General features: G+C 47.2%; 1 protein-coding gene and 1 long non-coding RNA gene across 5 annotated transcripts in view; one reads left to right on the top strand and one right to left on the bottom strand.

Annotated features, from left to right (window-relative positions):
- LOC115561229 (schwannomin-interacting protein 1) overlaps positions 1–22,500 on the top strand; it is a 185,426-nt gene that overhangs the window by 44,622 nt on the left and 118,304 nt on the right. The gene's annotated exons all lie outside the window — the stretch shown is intronic.
- LOC115561231 (uncharacterized) lies at positions 16,089–20,572 on the bottom strand. Of its 4 annotated transcripts, none has more exons than XR_003979887.1 (4): positions 20,100–20,572; positions 18,139–18,413; positions 16,952–17,122; positions 16,089–16,481 (listed from the first exon to the last, which is right to left on the bottom strand). It is a non-coding gene; the product is annotated as an uncharacterized LOC115561231 (long non-coding RNA). The 4 variants fall into 4 exon arrangements; XR_003979886.1 differs by having other exon boundaries at positions 16,089–16,478; XR_003979884.1 differs by lacking the exon at positions 16,089–16,481 and having other exon boundaries at positions 16,806–17,122.

Raw genomic sequence — 22,500 nt, 5'->3', positions numbered from 1 at the left:
CGTGCCCGTCCAGAATAAAACACTTTTCCTTCCCCTGTTCCTCCATTACTCACAGACCTCCGTGACCCACTCCCCTCCTCTCCCACCCGACAATGTCCATCGTTCTCCTCTTTTATCTCTCCCACTCTCTCTCCCTTTCTTTCTCTCCCTCTTTCTCTTCCCCTCACTCTACCTTTCTCTATCTCTCTCCCTTTTTTCTCTCTCTCTCCCTCTCTCTTTCCTTCTCTCTTTCTCTCTCTGCAACCCTCTCCCACTCTTTCTTTCTCTCACCCACTCCCTCTCTCTCCCTTTCCCTCTCTCTCTCTCTCTCTCTCTCTCTCTCTCTCTCTCTCTCTCTCTCTCTCTCTCTCTCTCTCTCTCTCTCTCTCTCTCTCTCTCTCTCTCTCTCTCTCCCGCTCTTCCCCTTCTCTCTCTCCCTTACTCCATCTCCATCATTATCATCCAACCCCCCCCCCCCCTCCCCCATCTCGCTCTAATTTCCTGCCCTGTGAATATTTGTCCGTCCCCTTAATGAAAATGTCAGCCTTAGCGAAGGGCTATGTGCTTTAGGTAGCTCATTGGGTTCCTGTTAATTTGGTTAGCCGTGGCATATCTCTGCCTCTCCCTTCTGCTTTATTGATAATTCTGAAATACTTCATCATTTTTTATTAATTTTCAGGAGGGTGGAAGAGTTAGGCAAATATTAATTAACAGCCATCAGCTGACAGCAAGCGAGGATTCACATGTGACCGAAAGGGAGTGGGTAGGGAATATGCAGTGGCTTCCATGGAGTTGGATTGAATACATTGAAGAGCAGTGGTTGTATCGGGCTATATATAAGTAGAGAGGGAGCGGAAGAGAGAGAGAGAGGGGAGAGAGAGGGAGGGGAGATAGATAGGTGACGAGAGAGAATGGGGGAATGAGATGAATCTGGGGGTCGGAACTTGAGGATTCTTCTCTGCTGTGTCCGTGTGTGGTTTTTCCCTGTCCGTTCAAAAGCCCTATATGTTTTCAAAAGGGCCCTGCCTACCACACAATAACTGTAAATCCATTTGTGCAATAATTGCTAATAGTATATCACCGCAATGTATTGGACAGGTAAACTCTTATCCTAAGAAAGTGCCAGAAAGAGATAGAGAGAGAGGCTGTGTGGGGGGCCGAGAGAGAGAGAGATAGCAGGAGATTAGGTGTTTATTGTCTGGCTTTTTAGCGCCCCCTGATTGACGAGGATGTTGGAGGGGCTGTAATGTCCGCAGAGGGGCACCGGGGAGACCGCTGATCAATTGAATGTCACCCTCTTGGAAAAAAAACCTGAAAATAAACCTTGCCTGCACCATAAAAAAGCATTGGACATGTTTTCCATAGGCCCCCTGTTCACATTAATACAAACACACACGCGTGTGTGCGCATGACTCCCGCACTCGTGTGACAGGAAATGAAACGGTGAACACATGTGTTGGAAATGAACTTTACAACAGGTCACGTGACTGCTTGTCTCCCCTACACACGTTGTGTGTGTGTGTGTGTGTGTGTGAGTGTGTGTGTGTGTGTGTGTGTGTTTGTGAACGTGTGTGTGTGTGTGTGTGTGTGTGTGTGTGTGTGTGTGTGTGTGTGTGTGTGTGTGTGTGTGTGTGTGTGTGTGTGTGTGTGTGTGTGTGTGTGTGTGTGTGTGTGTGCGTGCGTGCGTGCGTGCGTGCGTGCGTGCGTGCGTGCGTGCGTGTGTGTGTGTGTGTACATGGTTGTGTGTGTTTGTCTGTGTGGGTGTTTGTGTGTGCGTCTGTGTGTGTACATGGTTGTGGGTGTTTGTCTGTGTGGGTGTTTGTGGTTGGGTCTGTGTGTGTACATGGTTGTGTGTGTGTGTGTGTGTTTGTACTTGGTTGTATGTGTGTTTGTACATGGTTGTGTGCGTGTGTCTGTGTGTGTATGTGTGTGTGTCTGTGTTTGTACTTGGTTGTATGTGTGTGTGTACATGGTTGTGTGCGCGCGCCAAGGGACTGGAGATGGAAGGAACCTGACCTGTTTTTTTACGAGGAACCATAACTCAGGGTTTTATTCACAGGGATAAACAGACAGGTTTCATAGATGAGGAAAAGATGGATGTGGGAGCGCCGCAGGAAGAGGGATGAACAGGGAGGGGGACGAGTCATCTGTCTCAGCGACGTTGGTGCAGGCTAACACAAGTAGCGCGCGGCGCTAGTCGCCAAGCTTGAGGCGCTTGGTAGCTGTTTACCAACACTTTGTTCGCAATTATAGTCTGCTTTTTAGAAGTGATTTGTGCATGTTGCGCTTTCAACATTTATGAAAGGTTTATTATGGCATTTCGGTCGCTAAGTGTCTCTCAATCTAAACAATAACAAAATATGTAGTTTGATAACGCAGTGAGGTAGCGCAGTGTCATCGGAGTTGTTGTCTTCTGCAAATGAAAATACACAATGTTTGCCGGCTAACTTACTATAAGATTGTCTACCCCTGCAAATATAGATAACTTTAGACACTGAATTAAACCGTGGGGAACCTGGTGCTGTATTCCATGGTAAAACATTTAATACAAAAAATTACTGAGCTTGATTATGAGCTTGTTGAAATGTTTTGAGACGTTATCACACAACCCCACGCATTAGCTTGGTGGCTGGACAGTTATCATGGCAGCACTTCCTAGTAAGCTAGATCAATCATTCAAATATTAATCAATTCAATATCAGTACACAAGGTTTCTACTTGAGAACTGATTGTGCAGAAGTGAGAGGGTGAAGGCCGTATGATGCCAAGTGTGCCATGTTCAGAGTTTGAAGGCTTTCGGAAGCATTTGGGAAAACTAACTAATAAGACTAGACCTAGCGATTTTTTTTATATTTGAATGTGGATATGTTACTTGTTATATCTTTTAATAAGAACAAATATTTTGGGCTGCAATTAGACTTGGCAGCAGGATCCATACCCATCTATCTTCTGGGATATTATTCAACATTTCAGCCGAGAATGATTTGATCAAAATACATTACACCCAACCTGGTTGGGTTGAGATCATTTATCTGTCCATCTCTCTCTCTCTCTCTCTCGCTCCCTCTCTCTTCATCTCTTTTTATCTCTCCTTCCTTTTTTATGTCTCTCATTTAATCTGTCGACCGGGCCATCAATCTTGACCTGCTTTGAATGTTGCTATAGCTACCAGTCCGCGGTCGAACGGACGTGGGTGTAAAGCAGTGGAGTGAGTTATAAAATGGGGGTGGGGGGGGTAAGATGGCTCAGGACTGGGCTCTCAAAGCCAAACTGTAAACACAAACACAGAGCTGCATATTATACGATAGAATATGAATCCATATGTCACATTGGAGGGATTCTAATACCAATCTTTGTGTGTGTGTGTGTGTGTGTGTGTGTGTGTGTGTGTGTGTGTGTGTGTGTGTGTGTGTGTGTGTGTGTGTGTGTGTGTGTGTGTGTGTGTGTGTGTGTGTGTGTGTGGAGGGCATGTACTGCATCTGTGCGCACATATGCACACAGGAAATGGTGTGCGTGTGTGTGTGATTGTGTGGGTGAGTGCATGTGTGTTGCGTTTGTGTGTGTTTTGTGTGTATCACTCCCTATGCACATCCAGGCAGAGAGCAGTCAAGAGTATAGGAGACACACAGACGTTCAATCTGCTGAGCCCCTTGTTTTTTGTTTGCAATTGAATTATTCATCCACTCATCAAACTCCTTCCTCCTCCTCCTCCCCCTCCTCCTCCTCCTCCTCCTCCTCCTCCTCCTCCTCCTCCTCCTCCTCCTCCGTCTGTCTCCCCTGTTTGATAAAACAGAGCAGCCCTTCCTGTCTCCTCCTCGGTTCTCCTTTGTCCTGACCGCACCTCTCTGGCCTCCACACATCCCACATCCCTCTCATATTTCTCTGTCTCTCTCTCTCTCTCTCTCTCTCTCTCTCTCTCTCTCTCTCTCTCTCTCGCTCTCTCTCTCTCTCTCTCTCTCATTTCCTCTCTCTTTTTATTCTCTCGCTCTCTCTTTTGACTCTCTGTCTTTCTCTTTCTATTTCTCTCTCTCTTTATTCTATGCTCTCGCTCTCTTTATGCTCTCTCGCGCAATTCCTCTCTCTCGATTCCTCCCCTCAATTCCTCTCTCTATTTATCTCACTCTCTCGCTCTCTCTCCATTGGCAGCATGTGTCTCTGGCTCTGTCTCTACAACTTTGTGTGACTTATGGCCTTACAAACATAGAAGTTCCAACGGGGAAAAATAACTTTATTTTTTTAATCCCTTAAGATGTTGCATTTGTCATCCTTCTCTCTAGATCTCTCCCCCCCTTTCCTACCAACGATTCTACTCTCATCTGATCGTTTCACCATCTCGTAAAACACACTTTAAATGACCCCCCCCCCCCCCCCCCCCTCTGTATCTATTTCTGTATCTCTTTCTCTGTCTCTGTCTCTCTCTGCCTTGCTCTCTCTCCCTCTATATATATATCTCTCCCTCTCTCTGCATCCATCTCTCTCTGCGCATCAGTCTCTCTCTCTCTCTCTCTCTCTCTCTCTCTCTCTCTCTCTCTCTCTCTCTCTCTCTCTCTCTCTCTCTCTCTCTCTCTCTCTCTCTCTCTCTCTCTCTCTATCTATCTGTGACTCCATCTCTCTCTGTCTGTCTCTTAGTTTCCCTGACTCTCATTCCCTTTGTGTTAGTATTCCTTTAAGGTAGCCTGACACCTTTTGTGAGTGTGTGCCTTGCGGCTGCACAGCAGGAAAAGAAAGAAGAGGAGAAGAAAAGATGAGAAAAGAGAGCATCGGAAGACTTAGCGCCGCCATCCTCGCTGAATAGGGAGGAGGAGGATGAGGGAGAAAGGAGGCAGAGAAAGGAGGTGATAGAATCAGATGGAGGAGTAGCAGCCTCTGTGTTGCTGGAACAAAGCTAAGTTAGATCATCCGTATGTACGCTGCTCTATTCAGACCCAGGCGACAGTAGACTGAAACAGACTTACCTCCCCGCAGAACTACGAAGCCCACTGAAGGACTCTTGGGCCGGTATACCTACCTGTCTACGGTTGCGTGTTATGACATGGCCATTTGTGAATCACATTGTAGTGTGTGTCGCCGTCTCTGACTGCTTTTGTGCGTGTGTCTGTGCTTGTGTATGTGTGTCTGTGCTTGTGTGTGTGTCTGTGCTACTGTGCTTACATCTGTGCTTGTGCGTCTGTCTGCTTGTGTGTGTGTGTGTATCTTTGCATTTGTGTGTGTCTGTGCTTGTGTGTGTGTGTGTGTGTGTGTGTGTGTGTGTGTGTGTGTGTGTGTGTGTGTGTGTGTGCTTGCATGTCTGGAAGAGTCCCTCCCCTGCATGCCATTACAGAGATAATGGCCGTGTGGCTAAGCTTGCCGTCTGGGTAAAATGTACACAGAATATGTACACAAGAACGACTGTATAACACCAGCTGCCCACTGAGTGTTAGATATAGCTTTGTGAGCTGCCTGTGTCTGGAGGTATTTCCTGGTTTGCCTTAGTAGCCACGTTTAGACTGTGGTGGGATTTCTAATAACGACTTATCTAATTCACTTCAACTAGCTATAAGCAAGAGGAATCGGGGAGTCCAGGTCAAGTATAGATGGAGAGTTTATTGCCACCCGCAAACGAGAGACAACAAAGCCGAATGGTATTCGCGAATACACACTACCGAATGAATCCCGTACAGCTCCTTATATCCCCAATTCTTACACAATACAAAGTTGGACTTTCATCAAATATTGATGTGCATAGAATTTCCCATCAGGGTCATACTGTGTGGATGTCAGCATACTCTCATGTCTTCTGAATCCCAATGTGACCTTAGAACATATATTATCCTTATACAAACAGAGATGATGCACACGTGTGAATGTAAGCATTGTCTTCAGAGAGTACATCAAATGGGAATGGACTGGACTCACTCACTGGTGTCACATGGCCCATAAAATCTAGGCTAAAGGTGATCAGCTCTTTTCCACTATTAAAGTATATATATGATATGTAGGTCTAATAATAATCATAGTTTAACATAGAATGTAAGGTTAATTTCTACCACAAGACCTGTCTACATGTATTATTCCGTTTGTGGAGAACAGTGTGGGGCGTTTGATCCTCATGGTGGCGTACCTGAGAAACGGAGTCTGACCATCCCTCAATGGACTCCATAGCTCTTTCTAAGCAGTGTGTGTCCGAGAAAGTAGTCGTTTAGGGAAAGGAATGCGCCCAGCGAGCACCTCTGTTTGCATTAGGACCAACGGGTCTGTTGTGTTGGTCTGGTGTTCCTTGCATTATCAGTGTGAGCCATGAGGTGGTCTCTGCAAGCCAAATGTATTTATTTGACTCCTATTATGAATTGAGAACAACATTTAAGATTTCAGCAAACTGTTTGGTTTGTTTTGATACATATTTGGTCTAACTGACGAGATGTTTCTTAGTGATGTTGCATATATAATGGGATATATTAAATCTGAGGCTAAAACATCCCCCTGACGCAACTCAACGCAACCTGGCATTTGCAGAGAAATAATTGGAAAGTCGAGGGATGGAATGGAAGGGATTTCTTCCACATTTGTTAAAGAATCTCATCTCTCTTTTTTTCCATTATTCTGTGTTTCTTCGAGTGTCCTCCTTCAGGAAACTCGCCATTTTTCCTTTATTGAACCTGAACAAATCCCTTTCTCTCAGTCTTGTCCCCTCGCTGTCACTCTGTGTCTCTCTCTCAATACTTTGCAATTGTGGTCTGAAACTCAAACCCCACTACAGTCTATACAAGTGTAACAAACACAGGCATGCACAAACAGGTGTAGTAGGACACAGACACCGTACACACACACACACACACACACACACACACACACACACACACACACACACACACACACACACACACACACACACACACACACACACACACACACACACACACACACACACACACACACACACGGTGCTAGTTGGAGTCATAATGAAGGAAGCCCAGCAGAGGTTTGATAAAACAGGAAGATAAGATTTCTCTAAAATAAGAGTTTTATTTCCCGCCTTATTACACCCTCAGGCACACACACACACTCCCACTCACACACACACACACACACACACACACACACACACACACACACACACACACACACACACACACACACACACACACATATTTACGCATAAACAGAACAATGCAACAACTGCAGCATTTCACACATGATGATGGGAACACACACACACACACACACACACACACACACACACACACACACACACACACACACACACACACACACACACACACACACACACACACACACACACATTGAGCTAGCCCTGGCTGCCCTGTGAGACAGGTGGTCACAGGTGTGTATTAATAAGCAATTATCAAGTCAATTACCCCTGAAACTCACCCATAATATATGTGGCGTCAGCCTGTAGGTTGACTTGCTTATTAATGTGAAGAAATCTCATATTTCAGAAGGTGATTAGACTGTGGGGGGGTGTTGTATTTCCCGTCCAATATGACTATTATGTATATATATATATAATTCATTTTTTGTTTTTTGATATTAAAAGCATGTGTGTGTGTGTGTGTGCGTGCGCATGTGTGTGTGTGTGTATGTGCTTCTAAGACACCCATGAGTCGGGTTCACTGTGCAGAGTGCATGCAACGGCACGTGATGTCCCATACATACACGTGTGTGCGTGCCTCTGTGAGTGTGTGTGTGTGTGTGTGTGTGCGAGTGTGAAGGGCTGATATACGAGCGCCCCCCCGACTCAATGCAGCAGCGCATGTTCGCTGTAAATAACGTGCGCGCCGGAGAACAACCCCGCTGCAACTCACTAAACGACACCACCGGACCGGCACGTACACCCCCCCCCCCCCCCCCCCCCCCCCCCCCCCCCCCCCCCACATACACACACACACAAACACCAGCGCCCGCCCTTCCCCACCCCCCACCCCCACCACACACACACACACACACACTCCCCCTCCTGCCTCCATTTTATATTCATGTCATCCTTCGGTCTCCCAGAGAAGGCCCTTGGGGAATTAGTCGTGATAGGCACATTAACGGCCGACAACCCACCCACGGTGTTTGGCTACCCGGGAGGAGGGCTCTCGGCGCTAATGTAGAATACAGTATAGGGTCCGGCCGCTTTTTCCCTCTCTCCTTTTTTTCTCTCTGCCTCCCCTGCAATTAGCACTTAGGTTGGGAACAGGACGGAAAGGTGAGTTCTAATCTCATAACACACCGGTGCTGGAGGAACGGGCAATTATTGAACGCCTGCTAGCTGTCTGTATGTAATGCAGGCACAACACGCGTCCACGCGCACAAGCACATGCACGCATATTAATCCACACACATTAATACACAAATTCATACACACACCTTAATACTCACATTCATACACACACATTACAGTTTTTCTCGATTGTAAGCACAGAAAAAATGGAACTATGCACACAATTCTGAAAACTTGAAGCTCATGTATCAACCACAAGACTCCAGACTGCTAAACTCTAAGCACAATTCCACTGTTTCAACATTTTTGCTCAACTCTAAGAACAAGTCTCATCATTTAGCACACTTGGTTCACCTCGACCACACTGGCCTTCAAAAGGCAACAACTAATTACCAATAAGTCTAACTCACTTCTCACCCGTTCAAACTCAACTGGCAAAACACTTCAATCATGTGTCAGAGCAATAAAGAGGACTCGTGAGCTCTACTGTGTTGTAGATATGGTCCTTTGACCTGATCAGGATGGAGGTGGGATACATACTGATTTACATGTAGATCTGTTTCTCATTTATATTCTTATTTTTATTTTTTACCTTTTTGTACCTTTTTGTTACCTTTTTGTACTTGCACTGATTTCATCATTACATCCCCCGAAAGACTATCTAAACATTTTCTTACTGTAGTGTTTTTCCTTTTACTTATCAGTGCAATTACTGCTGTAATTTACCAAAATAGGTAACATTGTCAGAACAATGTTGAAGCATCAACTATACCTGTACAGTATGACTGGGAAGCTGGGATTGCGAGTTTAGCCCATTGGAGCTCATTGGATAGACAAATATGTGTTGTATCCTTTTCTGATACGATTGTGTCGTATATTCACAGTATTGTAACACAATATGGCAACAGTCTTTATACTATATGTACCACCTAATTGCAGCTTTAAAAAAGAAAGCTATTTCTAAACAATTTTATACATTGGAATATGTAACATGGCTTCATAAAGCCAAAACATATGTAAATAGTATTTTGATGGAAGTGTTTTGAATCGATCACACCAGTGTTTAATTGATGCTCTCTAAGAGATATTCATTTGATTGCTGTGTTTACTGTTTGGTGGAAAAAATCTGTTTTGAGAAGAATTGGTGTTGTTTTGACAAAATGATTAACTCTTCTCAGGTTTGTGTTTAGAGTTTTGAGAAATTGAGCTACAGTTTCAGAATAAGTGTAGAATAAATAAATAAACAATTGAGAAAACTGTGATACACGCTCACACTCACATTCATACACACTCAACCCACATTCATGCACACTCCCACACACCAACATATATTCATACACACACACACACACACACACACACGCACACGCACACGCACACGCACACACCAACATACATTCATATACAAACACAAAAGCACACACCATCATATATTCATACACACAACAACACACATCCACACACCCCAACACACATTCACACACACTAACACACATTCTCACAAACTAACTCACACACGCACACGCACCAACAAGCACTCACACACAGCAACACATTCTCCTACTGTATATAGTCACTTCCTGTCTGGGTGGCAGTGTAGTTTAAGTAGAGTGATGATTTATGGGGCATGGCTGTTGGTTCTAAATGGGATGTTTTATTCAGCGGTGGAAATAAGTGGGTGCCTACACGATGGGTCCCAAGAGTTTATACATGAGCACACACACACGCACACACACACGTGCACACATACAAAGCAGTGCACACACACACATACACACACACACACCTTCATCTGTGGCCTGTGACACTTCATCTTATGTATTTGAGACAGCGCTACATAAGGCGAGTCTCCGACAGACAGACTGATAAAAAGAGAGAATTGGGTTTTGCTAGTGATACGTGTTCAAAGTGAATTTAATTTATTGATATGGATCACATTCTCTCAGTGCTGTCTGATCAGCCACAAAGATGGAAGTCGATTTTCTCTTTTTCAATGACAGCCTAAGAACTCGATAAACTGATACTTTGCCTTGTCACATACTTTATAAGCACCTCAAAAGTTATAAACGTGGAAAAACTTTGTAACTCAAATGGACCCTAGCGATAAACACAACTACTTAGAGGTTAAATGGTTGTGTTTATCACATTCACCCATTTGTGAATGTCAAGTGAAAATATCAAGTAGAAGTACCATCAGGGTTTGGTTTAGTTCCTGCAGTTTGGTTGTAGTCTAAGTTTCTTCAACCTGAAGCCTATTTTTGCTACAACTTCAGTATTTTAGGCATAGGAGACGGTGGAAGCTCATTCCGTTTTATGCGTCAGATAAACAATGTCAGTGAAAAGCCAAGGCAAGAACATAAAAAAACATACACTCGGGAGAGAATTCGATTTAACTGTAATCTAAACTGTAAAGTCGAAGAACATGCCAATCAGCCTCAGGAAGTTCTTTGTGTATGAATTGTGTGTGAGTGTATTATGTCATGCTAGTGTAAATTATTTATTGAACCGACCAATTTCAATATTCATTAGTTGTATACCGATGACAGCTTCCCGTGTAAGCTGTCACTCTCTCTTGTTCGCCGAATATAATATTGTGAGGCATTTTAGACGAATGTGCACAACACACACACACACACACACGCACACACACACACACACACACACACACACACACACACACAGACATACCCGCACACATCACAAGACGTGTATTTGTGGTGTGTTACTTGGTTCTATAAAAAGATAGAAGTGTGTGTGTTTGTGTGTGTGTGTGTGTGTGTGTGTGTGTGTGTGTGTGTGTGTGTGTGTGTGTGTGTGTGTGTGTGTGTCAGTGAGAGAGAGAATATATGTGTGTGTGTGTGTGTGTGTGTGTGTGTGTGTGTGTGTGTGTGTGTGTGTGTGTGTGTGTGTGTGTGTGTGTGTGTGTGTGTGTGTGTGTGTGTGTGTGTGTGTGTGTGTGTGAGAGAATGTGCGTGCTTGTGTGTGTATGAGTGATTTATGCATTGCTTCTGTGCCTGGGAGACGTCAGGTAGCAGCAGTCTTCCAGCCTCTCAGCCTCCTTTGATGACCTCCAGTAGGAGCTACGGTGTTCACCATATCAACTCTGCCTTCAGACGCAGCGCTTTAATTCACCGCTGCGCCCGAGACAAGTGCCGTAAACCTGACTTATCCCTGATCACTCACCACACACTCTGATTGGACCTGGGCGTGGGCCGGTGTTTGCGTATGTGTGTGTATTTGCATGTGTGTATGTGTTTGCTTATGTGTGCGCTTATATTTGTATGTGTGTGTGTGTGTGCATGTTTATTTGCATATGTGTGTGCATATTTGTGTGCATATTTGCATGTAAATGTGTATGCATATGTGTCTGTGTTTGAGTGTGCGTGTGCGTGTGTGTGTGGGAGTTTGTGCATATTTGCATATATGTGTATGCATGTGTTTGTGTTTGTGTGTGTGTGTGTGTGTGTGTGTGTGGGAGAGTGTGCTGCATATGGGTCTGTGCATGTGTCGCTGTGTGTGTGTGTGTGTGTGTGTGTGTGTGTGTGTGTGTGTGTGTGTGTGTGCGCATTTGTGTGTGTGTGTGTGCCTCAAACTCATTCCAGTCCCATTCTGCGGCAACGCGGACAAGTCATGCAATAACTCAGTGTGGAGCCGCGATCGCAGCGGGCAGCGCAGCCTTCAAGGAAGTCTCCCCTCGCTCCGCTCAGCCACCGTTCTCCAGCGCTGTATTCCTCATTTTCCGCACCGCTGCCTCTGGGTAACAGTGGTTCAGCAGGACAAAAGGAAAATATGAAATTAGACGGTGAGTCATTGGGCAAAAGGTGAACGCCACACTCCTGTTCACGTTCCACTCCCCTCTTGTCGCTCAGAGCGGATTAACAAGATTGGAAAACGTTAGCCAAAGCCCTTTCCGAACACGGGCCTTGGCTTTGTTTTCCCTCCCCTGTTTCCGTGTCGTCTTTGTCCACGGTGACAGAATATCTACCACCGAATTCCTTTGGCTGCTGGGAAGCGCAATCGTATATACGTCATGTTCGGAAGACCGACCGTCTCGGGGTTAACTGGGTCAGGACAACAGAGGTGCTGAACTCATCAGGGCCGGGCCCAGATTGGGGAGGGGGAGGCGGGGCGGCCTGACCTATGGCCAGCAGGACGGGCCCACAGGTGGAAGGTGAGCCTATAATTGGGTGTTAGGGGAAGTGGAGCTGGTGTACTCTGGATGCGTACCTTTTAACTCTGGAGGTGACCTTGGTTGGGGGAATGAAGGACTGTTTTCTCCTGATGTCCTTGTTATTGCTGTTGTCCACGCTTCACAATCCGTACCCACCCTCCCAAAACACAGACACACACACACACACACACACACACACACACACACACACACACACACACACACACACACACACACACACACACACACACACACACACACACACACACACACACACACTCCTATCACCCCTACACCCTGCAGCTTGAACAATTTTCAGTTTTTCTCAATTTAAATGTGAGTGTGTGCATATGTGTGTGTGTTTGTGTGTGTGTGTGTGTGTGTGTGTGTGTGTGTGTGTGTGTGTGTGTGTGTGTGTGCATGTTTGTGTGTCTCCCCGCCTTTTCTGATAGCACCTGATTCCATTAGCGCCGAAGCATAATTGGAGCGTAGCCGTGAGGTTGGTTGGCTATTAGCGAGACCATCCTTGTTTTCCCTTTTAAGGCAACTGGCGGCCCGCTATTTTTAGGGTCTGGCAGTCGCACAACACTGCAAGGACACAATACATCGCAGAGGGTGATGGCCAGCTAATTGTTTCACATCGTTTGTGGCATTCTCAGATATAATTGTGCGACCCGGGTCACACCGACAGACATGTCCTGGCTCCTTCGCCAGGCTCCTACGGGCCTGTTTGGCTTGTTTTGTAGCAGGTGCTTTGTTCTAACGTAGTTGGGTCCTCCTTCGGTGTGCATCGGTGTGAACACACACTGCTGAGCGTTCCTCATGCTGTCGCTGTCCTCTCCCTCCTCTCTCATCGTTGTGTAACCCCTAAGCTAGGGCTGGAGTGTGAGGTGATGAAATCAGAGGACGTTAGATGAGATAATGACATCAGATGCGATGAGATGCATTAGAAAGATGAGGCGAGGTCAAGGAGAATGAGAAAGAGCTCTAGCTCAGCCTGTGGGATGACCTCACCGTCCGCCATGTTGGGTCGGAGGCTGCAGCTCTCGCACACGCAAACGCGCACACACATACACACACACACATACACACACACGCACACACACATCTGCATCCATGTGTGCTTGATCATTAGAGGACTCTTGTTCACTCTTCATGGGAAGGTAACATCTGTGGGGTGTACCTGAGAGGCCCCGAGACAGAGGGAGGAAACAGCGAGAAATCAGAAGAAATACAAAGCCCAGAGAAGAGGAAACGAAAAGCAAGCCTCCCCCTGTCTCCCCCCTCCTCCCCTCCCCCCCTCCCTCCCCACTGCCACCGTCGTTTCTGTGCAGGGGAGTGTGGGACAGGCGAGTGGCTTGTTTATGGCTAGATTAATTGCTTTTATGGCCCTGTTAGTCCCTATGCACGGTGCTGGGGTTTTTAATGAATGCCCATGCTGGCTGTCTTTCTGTCTGCCTGCCCGCCGGCCGAGCTGGCTGTCCTGCCGTGCTGCTGCCTCTCAGAGCGTGCTCAGGCTTTAGCTAGAACCCAGCTCCTCCAATGCGTTCTGCATGCTCCTGCACAGGTGAGCGGCCTTATTAGGGTGTTTGGGTGTGTGTGTGTGTGTTTGTGTGTGTGTGTGTGTGTATACGTGTGTGAGAGAGCGATAGAGAGGGTGTGTGTGTGTGTGTGTGTGTATATGTGTGTGAGAGAGCGATAGAGAGGGTGTGTGTGTGTTTGTGCGTGTGTGTGTGTGTGTGTTTGGGATTGAGGGTGTGTCAGAGAGAGAGGGAGAGGGTGTGTGTGGCTGTGTGTGCTTGCATGCGTGTGTGGGAGGCGGCGTGGATGTGTGTGTGTTTGTGTGTACCTGAGGGCCAGAGAGCTGGAGGGTCCCAGCTAGCTGTTAACTGGACCGTAACTTTAATCATCTCCTGCTGCGATGGAGAGAGCCCAGCCAAGGTTTCCATGGCTGCTATATACCACCAGCTTTTTAAAAGGCCTTTAAAAGTCTTTCAAAGAGTAAAATACTGACGTAGCGAAGAGACAAAGAGGTGTTGGTTAAGAGAAGGAGACGGTGGAGGAAGAGGGAAAATCGAAAGGTTAGAACGATCGTTGTTTTTTGAGGTTGGAATCATCCACTGTTTTATCGGGATGTGTTGACGCCGTGCGCTACAAGCCCGTCCTCTTGCCCACGCCCTCGCGCCGAGTCGTTTATAAGCTGACATCACATTTATTACACCCAGCAGCTCATCCCTCTTTCTTTCATCTCTCAGGTCATTTTGTCCTCCATCTCTCCTCTCTCATACTGATTTTTCTTCGTTCTCCACTTTATCAATCTTTATCACTGTCTTTATCATACCTACCCCCTCTCTTTCTCTCTCTCGCTGCCTCTCGCTCACTCTTTTCTCTCTCTCTCACACTCTTGCATCCTCTCTCTCCCGCCTCTCGCTAATTAATCAGGTCAGCAGGCTCGCACTCTCTCTCTCCCTTCTTCTAGCGTTCTGCTTCATTATGTCGGAAACAGGAAAAGAACTCAGCTAATGGACGGTCTGAGCTCTAACTAACAGCTTAGGCCGGGCCGAAGTGTGTGTGTGTGTGTGTGTGTGTGTGTGTGTGACTGTGCGTGGTTGTGTGTGTGATTGAGTGATGGAGGGAGGCACTCTCTCATTCTGCATGCTATTGTGAACTAGCTTATGCTTGATCAAAAAGGAAAGCTTTCAAATGTAAAAATGTGTATGTAATGTTCATAGGGTGTTTGGGTTAGTGTGGTGCGTGGACTGTGCCTGTGTGTGTGTGTGTGTGTGTGTGTGTGTGTGTGTGTGTGTGTGTGTGTGTGTGTGTGTGTGTGTGTGTGTGTGTGTGTGTGTGTGTGTGTAGAATGTACAAATGTGAAGAAGTTTTCTTTCAATCACCACAAACCCATTATACTGTGTATATATATATATATATATATATATATATATATATATATACTAAGGCGACACGACTGACAGGAAGCCACAATTTTCCAGTATGGGATTTAATCTCCCAGTATGTTTGACAGCTCAACACCGAGTTATTCTTTATACGCGGAATAAAGTTTACAACACGACTGTAATACCCCGCAGCATTTCTTTTACCGGCCCCTCTCCACAACTGATGCCGCAGCCTTATTAACTAATGATGCATATCTCCCCATTTCAGCATAAAGACTTTATGTCACACATTTACTATCGGCCCTTTGCGTTTATATCACTCCCCTTTGCGCCACGGCGTAGCCGCGGGCTAGCACTGGCTCGCTAACGCAGAGTAGCGTCGTAAAGCGCGCGGCTTCACCGCGTGTTTGCTACTGTTGGGTTAACAACTAGCGTAGCCTGGCGGCTAGCGGCAGCCAGCACCAGGGAGGGGAGGACTAGCTAGCTAGCGAAGGATGACCATCCAGGTAGGGTGGGGGAGGAAGGGAGGAGCAGGGTAATGGGCTATAGGACGCTCGTATAATCAGCCAGAGAGCATGCTGGGAAAGAAGACAGAGGTTGGCCGTACACTGCGTTAGGGCGTGTCACGCCATGTTGGAACTTGGGAACTCTCATGTAAATGGGCAAACTTCGGAAATATGCGTTTGTGCATTAAAATATTTTTATTATTTATTGTACAAGGACAGTGGTGAAGTTAAATGTTTTACGGGGAAAAATAAGGTTTGACGACATAAGGAGATTGATGTGGCGTTCACATAAAGAAATGCGCTGAGCAAATATCAAACTTTACACCTACTTTAGTACAATGGTAACATTTATTTATCGGCCTAGAATAACTAGACTCCCACATTTGCGTCTTCCACATAAACAGACATGTCATTATTTATCAAAACTTCATTTCGCTTCGATAAACATGAACAATTTTGGTGATTGAAGTACTCCATGTGCGCGGAATGGCTGACAGTGTAAAGACGGTCTCTCTGGGAGGAAGGGAGGAAGAGAGGAAGGAGGAGGAGAAGGTTTGCCTAGGTGGGGCATGCGCACCACCCACAACACGAGGGCGTCTCATCGACCTTCATCGTCTGGGCGCCATTCAGAGCCCGAGTTTGTCCTGTAATGAAGTGTACTGAGACCCTCAGCGAGGACCGGCTCTGATTTCTCTGGTTCTGGACACGGCCTCCAACGCCTGCTGAGAGACATTGATTTTCCCTTGTCTGGTCACACAATGATTATCTGGGTAGGGATTAACTCTTTGTGGCTGGGATATATACGTATATATATATATATACGTATATATATATATATATATATATATATATAGATATAGATATAGATATAGATATAGATATATATATATATATATATATATATATATAGATATAGATATATATATATATATATATATATATATATATATATATATATCTATATTTGCACATTATGGGATATATGGGCTGGGATATATTTGCACATTATTTTCATTAAAGCTATATTAAAGACAGATGTATCGAAAGAAAGGAAGAACAACATTTGTATTTGCACAAAAAATACATTTGTCTTGGCTTCACAGAGCATATGAAACTCAATATATGTAAAACCAATATAAAAGCAACAAAGTAAGACTAGTAACTAGTAAACTCCAGTCTGCGTGTAACCAACCCTGGTTGCGGGCCAGGCCGATCCCTCTGATGAAAGCTTTTATAAATCTTTCCATTGGATCTGGGCAGCCTGCCTGATGGCTAGACATCGAACCCACGACGTAATGTACGGGAGTCAGGAAGAGTTGGACTCAAGCGGAGATGAAAAGTCAATTCCATGAAATAAAAAGACCTGTAATAAAAAGAAAACACTTCAAAGGAGGAATTGAACGAGATGTGAATTCAGCCTACAGTATCTGCCACCACACATTAATGAAACGTATGTTAACAGGCTTGTACGGTATGCATCGCTGCCCATGGGGGTTGGAGAATAATTATGGAATAGGTTTGCTTTTATAGTCCTGAGTTAAAACAGTGATGACCCCCAACGCGGATGCGCAGGAGCACACACCCATTTTTCTTTGTGTTGTTGCAATAGTCTGACACAACCCAGCTGTTCTTCTGTTGCCTGGACAACTGGGGACCTCTGCAACTCCATGTGCTTGTATGTGTGTGTGTGTGTGTGTGTGTGCGCGCGTGCGTGCGTGCGTGCGTGCGTGCGCTTCTGTGTGTGTGTGTGTGTGTGTGTGTGTGTGTGTCCTGGTACATTTCCTCTCTGTCACTATATCTCCCCCATGTCTCTCCCTTTATTAGTCATTAGCCTAACCTGCCAACCGAGGAGGAGCCCTCATTGTGTGTGTGTGTGTGTGTGTGTGTGTGTGTGTGTGTGTGTGTGTGTGTGTGTGTGTGTGTGTGTGTGTGTGTGTGTGTGTGTGTGTGTGTGTGTGTGTGTGTGTGTATTTACCGGGGCTGACAACTAGACATTGGCAGTCACATCCCAGACTGACACACACACACACAAACAAAACTAAAGCATACACCTACATGCATACACATTCCACACAGGTGCCAGGGGGAACAGAGTCTGGCCAGCAATGGCTTTAAATAGCAGCGGCTGTCCTCAGGTCTTTGCTATAACTCCTCTATGTACACACAAACAAACACACACACACACACACACACACACACACACACACACACACACACACACACACACACACACACACACACACACACACACACACACACACATTCACTCAAACCTTCACAGAGGCATATACACAAATAAACACAAACACATACACACACACACACACACACACACACACACGCAAACTCATACACACATAATCAGAACCACATGAATACCAGGTGACGTGACAGGTAGCGTGTCCCCGTGACAACGGGATGAGGGGCTGATGGCAGCGATGGCTCCTGCTGGATGTCTGGGCCACATCACTCCAGGGAGCCCTGATGGGAAGATACTGCCTCCAAGCTCGCACACCTCTGTGTGTCTGTGTGTGTCTGTTTCTGACCGTGTATGTGTGTTTGGTTGGCGAATATGTGTGTGTGCGTGCGTGAGCATATAGTGTGTGTGCATTTTTTGATGATGAATGTGTGGGTTTGCCGTTTGTGTGTTCAGTCTGATGAAGAGGGGTAAATAAACACACAGAGGGGCAGAGATATTAAAGAGAGAGAGAGAGAGAGAGAGAGAGAGAGAGAGAGAGAGAGAGAGAGAGAGAGAGAGAGAGAGAGAGAGAGAGAGAGGGAGAGGGAGAGGGAGAGGGAGAGGGAGAGAGAGAGAGAGAGAGAGAGAGAGAGATAAAGGAGAAGGAGATAGGGGGAGAGAGAGAGATAGGAGAGGGGGAGAGAGAGAGAGAGAGGGAGAGGGAGAGGGAGAGGGAGAGAGAGAGAGAGAGAGAGAGAGAGAGAGAGAATCACAGAGACAGACCGAGAGAGAGAGAGAGAGAGAGAGAGAGAGAGAGAGAGAGAGAGAGAGAGAATCACAGAGACAGACCGAGAGAGAGAGAGAGAGAGAGGGACACAAAGACAGACAAACAGACAGATGGACAGACATATAATGAGGGGGGGGGGGGGGGGGGGGGGCGCTCCATCATCCAGCAGTTGGTCAGGAGCAGCGTGTTTAAAGCGCTCAGCTCCGCCCCACTGCGGTCCGAGGCAGCACACACCCCTGACCCGTGGCAGCTCCGGTAGCCCGCCCCCATTCCCTCCCCGCCCCCCCTCCCTCAGAACCAAGGTGATCGACATATTGAGCCAGAGAAGAGAAGGAGCTGCACACAGCCTCCTGTTCTCTCTGACCGGAGCAGCGTGGAGTCCTCCATGCTGGGGTTTCATCAGGGCCAGGTTTAGGCTGGGCTTCTGTGGTTTCTAGGTTGGCTTGTAGACCGAAGGGCCGCTAGTGCTGTTCAGAACGGGCCCTCAAAGCTTGGCGTGGGGCTCTGTTTGGCTTGTATGCTTTCATACCCATGAATGCATGTGATCTCCCAGTGTACATAGCTAAATGGACACTTGTCTGCTGGCCGGGGAAAGTGTTTGCGTAAGCAAGTGTGTGTGCGTATGTGTGTTTTTGTGTGAGTGCTCGAGGGCTTGCGGCAGGCCGTGTGTTTGGGGTTAATTGAGTTCATTATCAAAGCAAACACACGGCTGGGGTGTCCTCTGTTTGGATGGAGGAATTCGGACTGGCTGCCGTCCACGCAGCACCCAGAGCCACAGGAGGCAGAGAGAGAGACACACACGCACGCTCAGACACACACTCGGACACACACACAAACACACACGCTCAGATAAACACTACGACACATGGTGCAAACACTCAGATACAAACTCAGACACAAACAAAAGCACACACCACATTCGAACACATACTCCAACACAACCACACACACACAAGTCCACTCAGAGACACACACACACACACACACACACACACACACACACACACACACACACACACACACACACACACACACACACACACACACACACACACACACACACACACACACACACACTCACTCGCACACAGGGAACGGAATGACCTGAAGTGACAGCATTTAAATGTTCACATCGATCTATCACATAAAAAACGGAGCACACTCAAATTCATACCTAGCAGTACGATACAGCGGTATTGTGGGGAAATTAACTCTGCTAAGCTAGCTCTAGCACAGACACTCTTTGGGACTTGGCCATCAGAGAGCTAGAGCGAGCTCTGGGCTAACCAGCTAGCTCTGGGTAAACAGCTAGCTCTGGGCTCATCGATTAGCCCAAAGCAAGCTGTAGCGCTAACCAGACAGCTCTGTGCTCACCTGTTGCAGCAGCTGGTTCAGCAGGGCAGTAACGAGCCCTGATAGCGGCCAGGTGCGCCTGATTGCTGTTCCCCTCTACCGGGCGGTAGCTGATGCTTCGGGGCTCCCTCTGGGGTGTGTCTGTGTGTCTGTGTGTTATAGATGTGTGTAATGTGTATCTATTTCACTCGTGTATACAAACACCCACACACACACACACACACACACACACACACACACACACACACACACACACACACACACACACACACACACACACTCCTGCACTCGCTCTTAGCTTGGCGATGGTTCAGTTTAATCTATTCAGACCGCAGGCTGGCTCTTTACCTTCTGTAACCCTTCATGATGCTCCGGCTCGCTCGCTCTCTCTCTCGCCCTCTCTCGTCCTCGCTCTGGCGCTCTCTCTCGCCCTCTCTCGCCCCCTCTCTGGCGCTCTCTCTTGCCCTCTCTTGCCCCCTCTCTGGCGCTCTCTCTTGCCCTCTCTCGCCCCCTCTCTGGCGCTCTCTCTTGCCCTCTCTCGCCCCCTCTCTGGCGCTCTCTCTTGCCCACTCTCGCCCTCTCTCTCTCGCCCTCTCTCGCCCTCGCTCTGGCGCTCTCTCTTGCCCTCTCTCGCCCTCTCTCTGGCGCTCTCTCTCGCCCTCGCCCTCGTGCTCTCTCTTGCCCTCTCTCGCCCTCTCTCTGGCGCTCTCTCTCGCCCTCGCTCTGGCGCTCTCTCTCGCCCTCTCTCGCCCTCGCTCTGGCGCTCTCTCTTGCCCTCTCTCGCCCTCGCTCTGGCGCTCTCTCTTGCCCACTCTCGCCCTCTCTCTGGCGCTCTCTCTCGCCCTCGCTCTGGCGCTCTCTCTTGCCCTCTCTCGCCCTCTCTCTCTCGCCCTCTCTCGCCCTCTCTCTGGCGCTCTCTCTCGCCCTCTCTCTGGAGCTATCCCGCCCCCCTATTTAGACTGTGCCATGCCATGTCTCGGTGCTGTGCCAGTCTGTTGGTCACTTAACCCTTTCCAGGTTGTTTTCGTTGGTTTTCTTATCGTGCTCTCCCCCCGTGTGTTTGTCATGTCATGCGGTTCATTTCCTCCGTTTGTTGCTCTGCTGTCTGTAAGTTCAAGGTCTCATTTCAATCAGCCTCTCTCTCTTTGCTCTGCCTTCCTATGTCTCTCGCCCTCTCTCTCTTTTTGCCCTATCGCTGAGTCTACCGTAAATCTACCAAAACCACACACACACACACACACACACACACACACACACATGCACACAGACACAGACACACACACACACACACACACACACACACACACACACACACACACACACACACACACACACACACACACACACACACACACACACACACACACACACACACACACACATCGTTAATCAATGCGAGCCTGCTTGGCACCGCCAAAACCCCAAATGACTATAGATTTTCTGTCGGCAACGCGGCTAAATTATGCTAACCTTCTGGTTTACGTGCCGATTCTTTTTTGGCCATTTCCAGTAATATGCCAGATGGGCGGTACTGCCATATGATGAATGGACAGGTAGAGATGGATAGGTAAAGAGAGAGAGGTTAAGATGGATAGGTAAAGATGGATAAGTTAGGATGGATAGATGGATAGGTAAAGATAGATAGGTAAAGTGGGATGAATTGATAGGTAAAATGGATGGAAGGGATGGAGGAATCAGGATGTTATGGATGGCAGAATAGTTGAATGAATGCAAGAATGGATAGTCAGTGCAGTTTGATGCATGAATGAGTGCCGTTAGATGGATGGCAGAATGGGGTGCAGTAGGATGGACAGATGGGTGAATGGCAGAATGGATCGTTGGGTGCCGTAGGATGAATGGATAGTTGGGTGCAGTAGGATGGATGGATGGGTGCAGCTGCGTCAGGCTTTGAAGTCAGATGTGTTTTTGACACGGGGCTGTTAGTGGCGGCGTGACATTAAAGCGTGCGGTTTGGTAACACCGTAACAGCAAACTGTGTGCTGCAGAGATTGATGTGTTCCATAAAGAGCGGAGCTATGAATGGCCTGCTGATGTCAGGGCTTTGTTTAGACGCTGGATATTACACTGTGGATATCAGCAGATCAACTTTGTTTTAGTAGCACCAGCTACACAAACAGGACACGCGCAAACGGGAGAAACGCACACACACGCGCACGCACGCATGCACGCGCACGCACACGCACACAGGTATTGATGCACACGTAGGAACGCACAGATACTCACACACACATACACACACACATACACACAGACGTATTGATACGCATATTGATGCACACATAGGAACACACATACACACACACACACGCGCACAGATACAGAAAGAGGAAGACACATAAATACACGCACACACCCATGTACCTGCAGGCACAAGCTCACGTACAAACACACACACACACAC

This window comes from Gadus morhua, chromosome 16, assembly GCF_902167405.1.
Source record: "Gadus morhua chromosome 16, gadMor3.0, whole genome shotgun sequence".
NCBI classification, from domain to species: domain Eukaryota; kingdom Metazoa; phylum Chordata; class Actinopteri; order Gadiformes; family Gadidae; genus Gadus; species Gadus morhua.
The sequence above is the reverse complement of the archived record's forward strand: the minus strand, read 5'-3'. Positions and strand labels throughout refer to the sequence as shown.